The 13,625-nt window shown below is 41.8% G+C and overlaps 1 long non-coding RNA gene across 7 annotated transcripts in view; it reads right to left on the bottom strand.

Moving 5' to 3' along the window:
* The window catches only part of LOC311516678, a 330,542-nt gene that overhangs the window by 148,697 nt on the left and 168,220 nt on the right, over nt 1-13,625 (bottom strand). For all 7 annotated transcript variants that reach the window (XR_014710477.1, XR_014710478.1, XR_014710479.1 and 4 more), the window contains one exon: nt 1,646-1,775. This is a non-coding gene — a long non-coding RNA (uncharacterized lncRNA). The remainder of the gene's footprint in view (nt 1-1,645; nt 1,776-13,625) is intronic.

The following is a 13,625-nucleotide window of genomic DNA, read 5'->3' on the forward strand; positions in this document are numbered from 1 at the left end:
AATTACAGCCCATCAGAAAACATTTTACAAAAATGGTTGTCACTTAACGTCAAAACATAGTTCAACAGAAATTTTCCCCACCCGCTCCATTCTCTACTACTGCATCCTTCCATCTCTCACCTGCTTCTAGAGAACCTACATATGGTGGCCACCCACTCCCATTGCCTCTTTCCTGCACCCACCCAACTCCAGAGGCACAAACACAACATTGCCACCCATTTCCTTCTGTCGTCCTGTCCTGTCCCCTCACCCAGTTCCAAAGCTACTCCTTTCCCCCCCTGTAACCTGCTCCTTCTCAGAACTTGCTTCCCTGCCACCACTGGTCTTCCCTAACACACCATCAGCTGCTTCCTCACTCAGTTTCCTTCCCCCACTTGGTTCAAGAGACCTCCTCATGGACTTCCTCCACAACACCACTCCACAAACATCTCTTGCCCCACCTATACCACCACTGCCACCTCTTTTACTTTCTTACATACTTTTTGGTGCATCATTTCCCTTCTGCCAATACTACACAAGCAGCAGCATCTCACTCTGCCTATGTGTGAAAGAAAACTGACCCCTCAATGGTTGAAAAGGCCTTCTCCGAACCTAAGCTGTTCTAGTGATGGCTGTACTAATGCGAGCATGGGAAAGACTCATCCAAATTGCTAAAGAAACATGAAAGCTGTGCTGAATGGTTAACAGCACTACAGAGGAACCAGGAAAGACAAAATAAATATAAGCGTTAAAAATGTTTAAGTTCATATACCAATACTGCCAGCGGGTTGCTGGGCCTTGGTTTTACTAGTCCCTAATTATCAGCTGTCCTGCCACCATCCCACCATCCTTTCCTAACCAATCATAACCGCACAGTATTCAGAGCGTAGCTCCAAACGAAAATGCTCCAAACTGAACATATTTAAATTTGGGAAGTTTGGGTCCAAAACTTGAGTACAAGCCCATCTCTACTCCTCTTTGAGCAGTCTGGTTTAATTTTTAATGACATTTAGCTAAGGTGCATGCCTGAGGTAAGAATAATCAGTGTTAAATTTAAACCAGTGCAGCTGATATGGTTGTTGGAAGACTACCCACAACCTTGTATATGAAGAAGGAGGGGAGGAGAGAGACCAGAACAGCTTAAGATCATTTTTGGAAACATCATCAGGAACTAGTTGAAAACACACACATGTAGCCCAGCTGCAAGACAGATAGATCCCTGACCAGTGCTAGCCTTTCTGATCTACTCATAAGCATATGCAAAAGTGTGATTGAACTCTACCTCCTAGGCTCCACCCTGAGCTCTAGTGTGATTAGTTTTTTCTTAGGACTGATTCAAGAAAAATTTAAATTGTCAGTTCAACTTCTTTGATTTCTTAACAAATAATAGCTACCCAAATTACAAAGAGTGCTGCGCTGAAGGGTGTTGGAAAGCTGAAATGCATGGGATTTATCAAAACCTCATGCCACTCTTTATAGAAACTCTCTTGTTACTAAAGAGGAAAAGTAAACTTTGAAGGTTGGTGCTTATAATTAAAGGGTGTGACTGCAATAGCTGAAGTTTCTTCTATTCCCATTTGAAACCATGAGAGTTATATCTTCCTGTTTTGACGACAGGCCTCCCGAAGAAAGGTCTGAGTTAATTATAAATTATCCCATTACTCACCCCAGGTGTCCCTCCTGGAGCAGGAAGGAACTACAACACAGAGTGCTGCATGTAAATCCTTTGATCACATATACAATCCCACTTCAGAAACATAAATCCTCCTCTTTCACTGTACTGACATGACTCATACCTGAAATGAAGAGAGAACAGGACACAAGCTCTCAGTAACCTTATGTCAATGGAAAAGTTAAAAAAAAAAATTTTAAACTAATTAGCCAAGTCCCCAGTATTTTCTCAATACAAATATGGAAGTCAAATGCATTTCTGTAATTAAGTTTCAACAGCCCTTGATAAACACACATTTATGGGAAAAAAAACTACATGTTTCAAGCTAAGTTCAGCTAAAATAGAATGTCCTGTTACATATTGCAGTCCGGACATTGCTTCAATTCAACAGAACTAATGCAAAGTCTTTGTTAGGATCCCTTTCTCACAAAAACTTTCAAGAGCAGAAACACAACCAAGACTGTGCACTTAAGACAGGGCCTTAAAAATAAAATACATGTCCTACTTCCACACTGCAGCAGGAAGCCAAAATATGTCTATGCAACACAAATATACCCTTACAACGGGTGTTTTTCTTGGTTTCTGCACCCTTTTGTAGTCTGTTCTTAATTAATTGTATTTATTTATTTTACTGCATCAGTTCCATAAAAACAGGACCAATGTGCTATAGACAAACAGAAGTGACCATCCTTTAATGGTTTTAGATATGCCAAAAGACAGATAAAATAACATGTCTCAAAACATTAGCCAGTTTCCATGCATTTCTTCCACAAGAGAAGGCACATTTTTACTCTTTGTGAAGAGGAGAAAGATTTGCAAGCCAAATTGTAAAGGAGGACTTGTGGCACCTTAGAGACTAACAAATTTATTTGAGCATAAGCTTTCGTGAGCTGCAGCTCACTTCATTGGATGCATGTAGTAGAAACTACAGTGGGGAGATTTTATATACACAGAGAACATGAAACAATGGGTGTTACCATACAGACTGTAACAAGAGTGATCAGGTAAGGTGAGCCATTACCAGCAGGAGAGCGGGGGGTGGGGGGGACGGAGACGGACCTTTTGTAGTGATAATCAAAGTGGGCCATTTCCAGCAATTGACAAGAACGTGTGAGGAACGCGGGGGGGGGAGTGGGGGAGGAATAAACATGGGAAAATAGTTTTACTTTATGTAATGACACATCCACTCCCAGTCTTTATTCAAGCCTAAATTAATTGTATCCAGTTTGCAAATTAATTCCAATTCAGCAGTCTCTCGTTGGAGTCTGGTTTTGAAAGAAGCCACATTGTGTCAACAACAGCAGAATTAACAGAGTCTGGAGTGTTCAGCAAGACTTATACCTAAGTAAACACTAATAAAAATAAAATAAATTAAATGTAGAACACACTAGCACAACAGAGAGCTGACCCACGAAGCATCCTGGCCTGTCTGGTAAGTAGCGTACAAATAGTTTCCTGAGCTGAGAGACCAGATCTGTGATTGTTTTAAGTTCTCTGGCTTTTTTTAAAATATACATTGTTGGAAACCTAGTAACTCCAACTTCCCAATGATGTATAACAATATTTTCCAGCCCGACCAGTTCAGGCAGTATTAGACCTGAAAAAAAAAAAAAATCACATAATTCTGAATACTATCTTGCTTCCCCTACCTGCAATTCCAACCACATTTTAGTGACTGTTATCTTGAAAACCGATAGCAAAACCAACATTATTTACTTACAGGGCACTTTCCTGAACATTTTTGTAATTGTTGTTAAATTTGCACCATTACCAAGTACTACCATCTCAACTGCCTGCCAATAATCAACAACAGAACAAAAACTATGCCATGTTTCCCCAGCAGAATTAATTTTTACAAGTGTTAATGTGTATCCATATTTCCTGAACTGTGCTGGCTGTTTCCTTTTTACATTTTTTTTTAAAACATTAAGTTTCTCATTCTTAATTTAAAGTCAAATTCTGCTTGCAGATGCACACTCACGCAGAACTCTTATGGATGCCAGCGGGAATTGCAAAATGTATATATCTGAGGACAGAATTAGCCCAGACTATTTAAATAAAATAGTACATTTATAAACATTTATGTAGCTATGGCACAAGTAAGATCAGTAAATTAATATCAGAGTTTAGGGCCAGAAGGGGCCACCAGATTATTTAGTCTGACCTGTATACATAGGCCAGCAACGCCATCCAGCTACCCACACACTAACCCAATCACTGAAATTAGACTAAAGTACTCCTGTCCCCAAGAGACTAAATCATTGTGTGTTACAGGCAGAGTTGGGGGGGAGGAAGGGTACACCAAAACCTGATGTGACAGATACTATTGACAGATGTTATTTTTCTTTACACACGCACACACACACGCAATTTCACCTGAAAGAACACATGCAGTAAGAATTGGAAGAAAAACTCAAGTAAACATTCTTCTCTGAGATCACCAGAGCATTAAGCGCATTTCTTTTAGCTCTTTGAACAATACAGTCTAAACCGCAGACGCTGAAGCCTGTCAGCTATGAAGTGTCCAAAGATTACACCTCAGCAACATACCCTTGAATCACATTCCAGTCCCACTTAATGATAGTAAAGTCAAAGAGAAGGTACTTTTGCTGAAAACACTGATGCCAAAAATGCCAGGGGAAAAATGTTTTCTACTGTGAGAAATCTTTCATTAGTTCTATCTAAGGACAAGAAACATAAATATCATTTTTATATATGATGATTAAAATGTCACAATTAGTTAAAGTCAAAGAGGTCTATTTAGCCTCCTGTATAGCACTGTCATGGTCTCTGCCCAAAATTAAAAGGCTGGGAGTTAAAAGAAACTGGTGAATTACAAGCTTTCATATTAAAACAAAACAACAAAAACCATGAACTTAGCAAATAAGAGGGCCCCTGGGATTTCCACACCTACCCAACCACCCCATGCTCCCTGTCTCTTGACTGCCTCTGGGACCCCCGGCCGCTTATCCAACCCCCCTCTCCCCGTCCCCTTACCATGCCGCTCAGTGCACCAGGACTGGCAGCTGCGCTGCCTGGCTGGAGTCAGCCACACCGCTGTGCAGTCCAGAGCACCGGGGCAGGCCAGCGGCTCTCGCAGCCGCGCTGCCCGGCAGGAGCTCGCAGCCCTGCACCCAGAGCACTGGCAGCACTGTGAGCTGAGGCTGTGGGGGAGGGGGGACAGCAGGAGAGGGGCCAGGGGCTACCCTCCCTGGCCAGGAGCTCAGGGGCCAGGCAGAACAGTCCCGCAGGCCATAGTTTCCCCATCTCTGATCTAGATACTAAAGCTATCAGGGAAGGTTGCCAAATTATACAGAGTGGATCTGACTCCACAAACTAAGCAACACCACCAAAAAGTATAGCTACAACATTTTTACCACTGTGGTTTATGAGAAAGATCCCATCCTGCACAGATACAGTGGTGTAAGGGTTACATGTGAGGTCACTGTCATGACAGTCTGGCAGCTTGAGGTTTATGTAAATGGAGTGGTTTGGTAACGTGATATGAGTTTTTATATAATGATGCATACAGTGTAATATTCTCCTGATATACTGAAATCATGGTCATAATAACTGTGTAGGAGTCTGCATGCTTTGCCGTTGCATACTTCTTTTAGTTCAGTTTGCACCTGAAGCAATTAGAGCACTTAACAGATAAAGATTTCCTCCTACTATAAACTTATCTGATTTTATGTGACTGAACATAAAATGCTGTGCTTAATGATCTTGCTAAGGAATGCACTGCACATTAAATCAGCAGTGGATAAATAAAAGATCATTAAAGTTCCAGTCAGAATGCCCTGTCTTCAAATGCAAAACAACACATTTCTATTTGTAACAACTAAACCTTCAAGAAGAAAAAACCACACACACAAGTTTATGAAAGAGTCATAAGGGATTGGACTTCTTTGGCAGTCACAACAAAGATTGCAGCTAGCTAGTATGTAGAAGCAATCAACATTAATCTTATTAATCATAAAAGTATTCCTTGGATCCTTGAATTTAATTATCGGTGCTCTGCTTGTGGACCAAGGGCAGGTTCTGTAGTTCTGTAAGCCTCAGATGGAAGGGATCACCTATTAGAAGATTTCAACACTTGAAGAGAGTTCACTCTGAAAATTATCATAAAGGCCCACTCCCCTTACACTTTGAGCTGACTGCCAAGAAAATTTCAAAGCCCAGCTGCCACCTGTATCTGAGATAGATTCTTCAAATACTGTATGTAGAGAAGCACACCTTAAAATGTGTCAGTGGCTGATGTGAACAAAAATAAGCCAGAAGTCTCTCAGTTGGTGCGGGAAGAATCACTTGGGACATATTCATCTGCCATACTGAGCAGAGTTAAAACTAAAAATCGAGAAGGGCGCGAGAGTTGTGACTGGGCTAAGGGCCAAATCTTGAGGTCCTTGTGCATGCTCAGCTCCAACCGAAATCAAGAGAAATTTAGACCTTAGGATTCGTCTATAAAAATTCTAAGAACAAGGTTTGCTAAAGGGCTTCTCCTGGCCTCCATTAGTGTGCATGAAAATCTGAACATGTAAAAAAAATTTGTATACACAGGTATACACACGCTTTCATTTGTGGGCTCAAATTTTAGGGTTCATGCAGGTAAAATCCACCATTTAAGTGAAATATATTGCATAATTAGAGGCCACGATTTGAAAATTTGGCCCTGAACGTTTTCCTGGTCTTGGAAGGTCTAATTTATGCTAGCCTTTGGGCAAAGCAGACTAGCTGGCATTAAGATTTAAGATCATCATTGAGAAAGAGAAAAGTACATTTCATTATTTATAACGTCTCAGTTGAACGTATTCAAAGCGTTGACATCTTTATGTAAGATCCAAGACAGTGACAATGTAAAAAAGGAGAGAGAGAGAGATGTAAACTTCTGTTCACTTCACTTTTTACCTAGCCAACATGCCCAAGTTTCTTGTGGCAGCTGTTTAACAGAATAATAAAATCGAGGTATACTCTTGAGTTGGAAGGTGAATTTCCTTCTCACCGCATAAGCTTTACCATCTAGTAGGCCACAACCACTTAACAGCCTTTAATACTTTATTTAAAACAAGGCAGACAGGAAAAAAAAATCACAAGAAAACAAATCAGCCAAGCCCAAGCCTCCTTTTGAGACGCTTGATACAGTCACCTATATTACATGTACTATCAGTATGTACCAAAGGGAGATATAGGAAGTATCAGCTGCTTGCTTGGTTGGTTGATCTTAGGATCATTTAAAAAACAAACAAACAAACAAAAATGAATAGTCAAGTTTCCCCTAGCCCAGTCTTCAAATACTGACACAATGGGTGTACTGTTCATACCCCTCTTGCTGGTTTAGCATCATATGGGCATCGTGACGGGCACATGTCTCATTCTCAGGGTATGTCTACACTGGAAATGGAGGTTAATTCCCAGCTTGGGTAGACATATCCATGCTAGCTCTCAATGAGCTAGTACCCTAAAAACAGAAATGTAGCCACAGCAGTGAGAGCAGCGGGATAGGCTAGCCTCTCCAAGCATGATCCCATCTGAAACCTGAGGTATAAACTCAAGGCGGCTCATTCATGCCACTGTGGTTCCACTGCTATTTTAGCACAGTAGCTCAATCAGAACTAGTGTGGATCTTGAGCTGGACAGTACACCTCCAGCTCCAGTGAAGAAATACCCTATGATAGAAAGGAATGGTTAGGAATCTGGGTATCAAAAACAGGGAGCGAAATCAGAGAAACAACCAACAGGATCAATTAATCAGAACTAAGAAGTTGGCAACAAAGGACTAGAGATGGGAAGAGGGGAACTGGAATGAGGAATAAATAGGAAAGGAAAGACAAAGAGAGAGAGAAAGGTGAGGAGATAACAGATATAAATAATGGGGAGACCTGGGGGTGAACCAAAGGGCACATATCCAGGGGGGACAATATGAGAAGGGAAAGTGGCCTGGAAAAGAGGCTAGCATCTGATGAGGTCAAGTAGTGAAAGAGAACCTTGGTACTGAACTAAAGAAGGGTGAGTCTTGCTTTATGAAAGACAGACAGATAGATAGACACACACACACACACAATGATGGAGAAAAAAATTATATTGGGATTAAGTCACAAAAGTCAGGGAACCCCAGAATAAGGATCTATTCCCAATACTGTAATAGACTATCATTATGACTGGCAGAAAATTAATCCCTCTGGCCTTTATAATGACAGGTTTCAGAGTAGCAGCCGCGTTAGTCTGTATTCGCAAAAAGAAAAGGTGTACTTGTGGCACCTTAGAGACTAACCAATTTATTTGAGCGTAAGCTTTCGTGAGCTACAGCTCACTTCATTGGATCATCTATCCGATGAAGTGAGCTCTAGCTCACGAAAGCTTACGCCCAAATAAATTGGTTACTCTCTAAGGTGCCACAAGTACTCCTTTTCTTCTGGCCTTTAGTTTCCTCATCTACAAGATGGGTGTAAAAATTTACCCAACAGGAGTATAAAGACTCATTAATTAATAAGTTTGAAGTTGGAAATCCTCAGCTAGAACATGCAATAGAAGTTATTTTGTAGACGAATACTATTATTTGACAGGAGAGATAAGGGTAGAGATTGCTTCTCTTTTGCCCACCAGAGGTGGAACTGCCATCATTTGAATTCCATTTTTCCCTCCACTTGTCTGGATTTACTATTTGTCGGTGAATATACTTCTGATATGGTTCAATCCACCAACAGAAAATTAACAGCTCGGGGAAACAGACTGTTTTTCTTAAAAGCGCTTATAAATAATTTACTTTTCATTTTCTCAAGTATGTTCTTCTGGATTTTAAACTTGAGCTATTCAGAATCAGGGCTGAACTTTCAAATCTGATAGCCTGTATAAAACCATGCAATGCATTTCTTTAGAGCAAGTCAAACCTACCTTGTTCCCTAATCATTACAAGATACAGAGTTTAAATAACTTCATTCTCATTTGCACATAAAAAGCCATTCCCATCAATTCAAACCTATGGCAAAGCCTCTTTTCATCTTACTGCTCTTTATGCCCAAATAATTAGCATGTGGACATCTCTTTCTTTCCACATGCACATGCACACTCCTTTGCAGTAAGAGAAGTAAGTTGGCTTAAAGATGTTCAGTGAAAACTGCATCTAACATGTACACACCAGCATCTGGGCTGAGTTTGGTTGGCTGCATAATTGGACACAGATTTCATACACCGAGCAGATGGAATTCCCCCTTCTTTCCTCCCCACCCCCCACCCCCCGCCAAAACACATTGAGGACCCATTCACACCCTTACCCAGAATGCCACTACAGAATCTCCCAGGCTTGCCACTTTCTAATGCTTGACATTATGCTGCCTCTGCCTCCTTGGCAGCTGGAGCCAATACATGCTCTTTGGTGGTGGGTCACGGGGCATGCTCTAGATCTTCATATGCCAAGACACATAAAATCAATGTTAATGCCCAGAAGAAGGAACTACTGATGCAGAAGGTCACTAAATGCCAGTTGCTCTATAGCACTGAAGTCTTGAAGGGAAACCCCACAAAATCGACAAGACATGAGCGAAACTGGTCCGCTAACACCACCATGGGATACTGGAAAATGGCAAAGAAAGCCAAACATGGAATAGACATCGCGAGTCTCAGAGAATTGAATACAATGATATATTTTTTAAAATATTTGAACTACATGCAGGAGAGCAGTCCACAGTATTATTTATTTTTATTTATTTATTTTAAAAACTATGGTCATTTTTCTAAGGACAACACGGATTACCAATACGGTTCTTTAAGAAAAGAAAAAAAAAAGAAAAACAAAAAAATGGATCTCAATTTTTTGTAGCATTAGAAAAAAGAAAAAAAGACATGAACAGGCTGCTTATCTGATCCAACTTCCACTTAAAAATCCGAGCTACGCTGACTGACGGGTGGCATACACAAATGTGAAACCATGTGCCACATTACTGGCACTATTTCCCCAAGGAAGAGGGAGAAAGAACAAACAAACCACATCTGAAAAATGCTAGTCACATCACTTCATTCACTTCTGAAAGGTGCTCAGATATTATGGTAACAAGGGCAGTTTAAGATCCAGAATAGAATAGAATCTTCAAACAAAAATGACCTCTTTCCTCTGCGTCTGCTTAACACTATTAAAAAGCAGTTGCACCCTTTGGTGTGATATGAATTTTGAAGGATATGGTGTGTTGAAAACTGTGTTAAAATTGTGAGCCTCCATTTTAAATTTCAGGAGTTTCCCTGGTCCTGCCTGAAGACTAGGGGGTTCTCTAGGGAAGTATGTAATCTTGGTCTAGCAGCAGAGAGTCTGTAAAAAGTCAGCTTAGAGTAAGGTGAGGTGAGTTGTGCCTCTCTGTCTTACAAAGCATCCTACTCTCTCTTTTCGGTTCTCATACATTAAGATTCTGGATTTTAAGAAAGAGTAGTGTTACACTGTAACCTTCCAGAAAGAGTATATTACATTTTTATCTAATTTCTCTGTTGGTATGCCATGAACATAACAGAGGACCACTGTATTGTTAGTCACATGCACTCTTCTTAAAACGTGGCTAGAACAGGGACTGATTGAGACGACTCAGGGCATGTCTACATTACAAACTTAACTCGACCTATGTTAGGCTGAATTACAGCCACTGCAGTTACTACTGAGGTGGCTTATGTCGACAATACCTTCCTTCTGCCAGTGGCACGTGTCCTCACCAGAATCACTTCCACTGACTTAAGAGGGGCCTGTTGGGGGCTGACAGCTCCGCATGCAGCTCCCCGCCAGGAGCCCAGCTGTCACCCAGGCTCTCGGCTCCCCACTGGGAGACCACCAGCCAAAGGGGTTCTCGGCTCCCCGCCAGGAGCCTGGCTGCTCCCCAGGCTCTCAGCTCCCTGCTCTGAGCATGGCTGCCCCCCATGCTGCTGGCGGAGAGCTTCACTCCCAGAGCCTGTGTGACTGATGGGCTCCCGGAGGAGAGCAGGGACCCTCAGTGTAGCTGGGTTCCTAGCAGGGAGCCTTGGTGCAGACAGGCTCCCAGCAGGCAGTGGGGAAAGACTGAGCTGTGAGTGACTTTGTCAATTTTACAGCTCCAGCATTGACCCTGGAAATTGACAAGAATGACAGCCAACAGCCGATGTAAGTAACCCGCAGTGTCTACACGGACACTGAGTCACCGTAACGACACCTGCATAAGCCTTGTGCCTCTCAGAGAGGTGGAGTTATTATGTTGTTGTAGCAGGACACACATCGGTGGGAACAAGGTTGTAGTGTGTACACTAACATAGTTACGTCAATGTAAGTTGCCTTATGTCGACCTAACTCTATGGTGTAGACCAGGCCTCAGAGGAGGAATTTAGCAAAGTGGGAGGCAAAACATTCACGGCTGATTTAAGGCAAATCTAAGGCCTAGGTACACCCTGACGTGGCCCCAGTCTCACAGTCCTGTTCCCATACTAAGGCCCCAAACCACCTGGAGCAGCTCTGGAAAGTGGGCAGCCTCTTCCTTCCCAGAGAAATAGGGGCAGCAGCATGAGCACCCTTCTACCTTCCAGGAGAAGTAGCAGGGACAGTACAGAAATTACCTCCATCGAACCCAAGAGCCAGGATGACAGCAATGGGTTCCTCCAGTACTTATAAGCTCAAGTGGGTGGTCTGAGCCTGCTAAACCCTTCTCCTCCTGCCACAAACAGTCTTTTGCTAGGGTTGTGTTGGTGGGTCCATCCAGAGATGTGGGTCTTTGAGTTAGTATCCCCCTACCTGAATGGAGCAGTATGCCCTTCAGGATATGTCAGCACTGCAATTGGACACCCACAGATGGCCCGTGCCAGCTGACTCAGACTCACGGGGGTCAGGCTAAGGGGCTGTTTAATTACAGTGTAGACGTTCACGCTTAAGCTGAAGCCTGAGACTAAACGTTTATACCGCAATTAAACACCCCTTTAGCCCAAGCCCCAGTCAGCTGGCATGGAACAGCCACAGGTTTTTAATTGCAGTGTAGACATACCCTCACACAGCTATTGTTTTAGGGTGATTGTAGACTCAGGTAGACATCACAGAACTGATTGTAACCAGATGCTTAATACAATTTATATTAACAACAAAGGAGAAGGAATATAACTCAGAATAGGAAAAGAACAGGTTAAAAAATATTTAGACAAGTTAGATGTATTCGAATTAGCAGGGCCTGGCAAAAATTCATCCTGCCTTACATAAGGAACTAATTGAAGCAACCTCAGAATTATTTGCAATTATCTTTGTGAACTTGGAAGATGCATGAGGTCCCAGAGGACTTGATAAGGGCAAACATAGTACCTTTTTAAAAAAAGGAAACAAAGAGGATCCAGCAAATTATAGACCAGTCAACCTAACCAGGAAAGATACTGGAACAAATAATTAAATAATTGGTTTGCAAGCATCTAGAGGATAATAGGGTTTTAAAGAATAGCCAACATGTATTTGTCAAAAACAAATCATGCCAAACCAACCTAATTTCCTGTTTTGACAGAGTTACTGGCTAGTGGATAAGGGGAGGCAGTTGATGTGATTTATCTTGATTTTAGTAAGCTTTTCGCACAGTCACATATGACACTCCCATAAACAAACTAGGGAAATGTGGTCTAGATGAAATTACTCTAAAATGGGTGCATAACTTGTTGAAAAACCATAAGCAAAGAATAGTTATCAAAGGTTCGCTGTCAAAACTGGGAGGATGTTATCAAATGGAGTTCTGCAGGGGTCTGTCCTAGGTCTGGTGCTATTTAATATTTTTCATTAATGACTTGGATAATAGAGAGGAGAGTATGCTGATAAGATTTGCAGATGACACCAAGCTGGGAGGGGTTGCAAGCACTTTGGAGAACAAGATTAGAATTCAGAACAATTCTCCAATTTGCCAAGATCGTTTTGAAGTAAGAAAGATGATATTCAGTAAAAATAAGTGCAAAGTACTTCACTTAGGAAGGAAATATCAAACGCACAAATACAGAACAGGGAATAATTGGCTAGGCAGTAATACTGCTGAAAAAGATCTGGGTGTTATAGAGGATCACGAATTGAATTAGAGTTAACAACGCGAGGCAACTGAGAAAACAGATGTTTTCTTGTGTATTAACAGAAGTGTCATATCTAAAACATATGAGGTAATTATTCCACTCTACTCAGCAATGGTGAGGCCTCAGCTGGAGTACTGGGTCCACATACTAAGAAATATGAGGACAAATGGAAGAGAGTCCAGAGGAGAGCAACAAAATTGATAAAAGGTTTAGAAAAATCTGACCTACTTGGAATGGTTAAAAAAGAAAAAAAGAGCCTGTTTATAGTCTTGAAAAAAAGTAGATTGAGAGTGTACCTGATAACAGTCTTCCAATATGTGAAGGGCTACTACAGAGAGGACTGTGATCAATTGTTCTCCATGTCCACTGAAGATAGGACAAGAAATAAAAGGCTTACTTGCCTGCTGCAAGGGAGATTTAGGTTAGATAACTATCCTTATAGTTAGAAAGCTTTTCCTGATCATTCTGGCATATACTTCCCCAGGAGATAAAAATCAGGTTGGATAAACACCTGCCAGGGATGGTCTAGGTTTACTTGGTCCTGCCTTAGCACATGGGGCTGGACTTGATGACCTCTTGAGGTCCCCTCCAACCCTACATTTCCATGATTCTGTCATAGAGCCAGCTACACATAGCTTGGGTCACATTTTAAATATTTTCTTCTCAACTGTAAGAGCTACAAACATACTTGGGGTTTTTGGGTGGGTCTTAATAGAAGAATAATCAGCTGTAATTCCAGAAGCCGGGGCTGTAATGTGGGCCAGTAGTGCCTAGGGTCTATACCCTAATCTGGCCCGGAGGACAAATTAAGTCATTCATTTCTTCTGTGGATCACAGGCATTTAGGAAACAGAGGCACGCGTCCCAGATGTGCTAGTGTAAGGGGACTGTTGCCCCCTTACTAACATTCAGTGGGGGTGTTTTGGTTGACTAGCTCCCAGTACTAA

Source organism: Lepidochelys olivacea, assembly GCF_965140295.1.
Source record: "Lepidochelys olivacea isolate rLepOli2 genome assembly, chromosome: 2".
In the NCBI taxonomy this organism is placed as follows: domain Eukaryota; kingdom Metazoa; phylum Chordata; order Testudines; family Cheloniidae; genus Lepidochelys; species Lepidochelys olivacea.